Consider the following 2478-nt stretch of genomic DNA (forward strand, 5'->3'; position numbering starts at 1 on the left):
TGGCTCCTACACGGAGATTCCCACCGGGACAAGCAGCCCCAGGCCCAGGACTGCCAGTCCCAGCCCTGCTGCAGCAGGTACAGATGAGGCACAGGAAGGTTGGGCAGCGCAGGCAGCAGAGCAGGAGCTGGGCAGGCGCAGGGGGAACGCTCCAGCCATGGAGAGCGTTTGCCTTCTATGGAGATCTCCTCCTGCACTGCTGGCACGGAGGAGAGGCCTCAGCCTCCACAGCTGCTGGGAAGGGGGAACAAAAACATCCAGAAAAGCTCAGGGCTGCCCTCACAGAGGCCTCTGGCAGCTTCACACCACCAACCCCCCACAGCAGAGGCCCGGCCAGGCCAGGGCTTGCCCTGCTCCCCGGGGTAGGGAAGATGCAGCTCCTGGTGCTCAGCTGCATCCCAAAGCAGCCCGCATCCTTCCAGCCTGGGAAACGGGGCCAGGCCAGGCCTGAAGCATCCCACACCATTCCCACAAGAAAACACCCAAGACCACAGAAAAAGTCACAGCAGCCTCTGGGTATATATATTTTTTTTTTGGTTGCATTTCATATATTATCCAGTTTCACATTCTCATAGGATCAGCAATTATAGAGCAACTTATTCTCAAATCTTTTAATACAAGCGAGACAGCCATGGTCAGATAATACTTAAAGCACTTCAATACCAAGCAATAAGATGCTAAAACAAAAATTGCACAATTTCTTGTTTACTATGCCTGACTGAATCATTGGTACAGAAGACAACCCTTCTTTTTCAAGCTTTTAACTAAACATTAACTTATCTTACAGGATTACAATTTCTCTTTAATAATAATAATAATAATTAATTGCACACAAACACACAAGAAATTCTTTATGATGCATAAATATTTCCTTATTACACATGGTACAAAAATACTCGTACTTTTTTTTTTTTTGTTCGGTATTCCCATAAGGATGGCTGATTATTTGGCAAGACTGGATGCTCTCCAATCAGAAGAATGTGGAGGAAAAAAAAAAAAGGTTAGATATTTTACAGCTGTTCTATATATAGAAGTTTGAAGAAGGAAAAAAATAATATAATAACCCTGACTTTAAAACAAGCAGAATGGATGAGAACAAAAACCCAGTGCATCATACTTTAAAAAAAAAAAAAAAAGAAAAAAAAAGCATTTTTCAAATTTTTCTGGTCGTCCTGGGGAGGGGAGGGTGGAGGTGGGAGAAGGGGTGAGACAAGGACAGTTAGTATTTCTCAAAGCCAAGTCTTCACCGAAGCAAGAGGAAAACCTTGATGGATCAATCCGTTGGGCCAAGACCTGTTGCTAACGGTTACACAAACGCTAGAACAAACAAACTTACACTCACACAGACACAAGTTAAGTGTTTTAATTCATGCCAGAAAACATGCAAAACCCATGTTGCCTTTCGATTCCTTCAGCCGAGCTGCCCCCGGGGCAGGGGGAGCTGGGGACGCCCAGGACCTGGCCCCGGCTGGGTTTCAGTGCAGCCGGATGGCAAAGCTCAGGCAGGGAGGAGGTCCTGGGGATGGAGGGAGGGATGGAGGGATGGAGGCAGCACACAGCCCGTGGCTGGGGCCACGATGGCGTCACAGTCCAGGGAAAGGGGTGCTGGCAGCCCCGGGGGCAGCGCGGCGGGGCCGGGCGCGTTGTCCTCTGGCCACGTACCAAATCCAGAGGAGGGGGAGCGATCGTCCCTGGCACATCCCTCTGTGGAGAGGCAGGGAGGAGGAACACAAGCCCAGGAGAGACACTGTGGGAGAGGAGCACGGTGAGCAGGGCCAGCTGGACCCGTGTCCTGAGGGTCCCCCACAGCCTCCACCCCAGCCCAGGGCCTGGGGGTCTCCCTGCTCCCGTCCAGGAAACCCAACCACATCCCTGGGTGGGTGGTGGGGCTGAGCCTCGCATCCTGCCTCCCCCCAAGAGTCCAAGGAACCCAAAGAAGAGCAAGACAAAGACCTGACTCCAAGAGTAATTAATTACTTACTAATGAACTAACAAAACTGACGAGACTTCCATCCTTGCTGGGTAGCTTCAGAGGGAGGGTACCAGCGCATCTGGAAAAGAAAGCCACGGCAGAGGTCCATGATCCAGGACTACCTCAGCCAGAGCACAAACCTTCAGCTCCTCCAAGCCATGTGCAAGGTCCATGGAGCAAAGATGTCTCCAGCATGGGAAAGGAGGCTCCAGGTGAGCTCCAAATACTACTTGAATAGCTCCACCCTCAGCCAGCCAAAGGAGGCAACTCAAGACCACACATTAAAACCAGACAACCTCTACAGGACATGTATGGGGGAAGAAGTGGCTCATCCACTACAGCAGATGCCCATGAAGTTTTCCAAGCCCCAATTCTGCTACCAGGAGTGGCTCCAGGCCAACCACACCATGGGAAGAACCTGGAAGAGCTGCAAACCAGCACCACTTGGAGGCTTCCCTTGGAAGCCCTGAAGGCAGGTGCTTGCTGCCACATCTTTTTTTTAGTCC

This window comes from Geospiza fortis, unplaced genomic scaffold (genome assembly GCF_000277835.1).
Source record: "Geospiza fortis unplaced genomic scaffold, GeoFor_1.0 scaffold317, whole genome shotgun sequence".
Classification (NCBI taxonomy): domain Eukaryota; kingdom Metazoa; phylum Chordata; class Aves; order Passeriformes; family Thraupidae; genus Geospiza; species Geospiza fortis.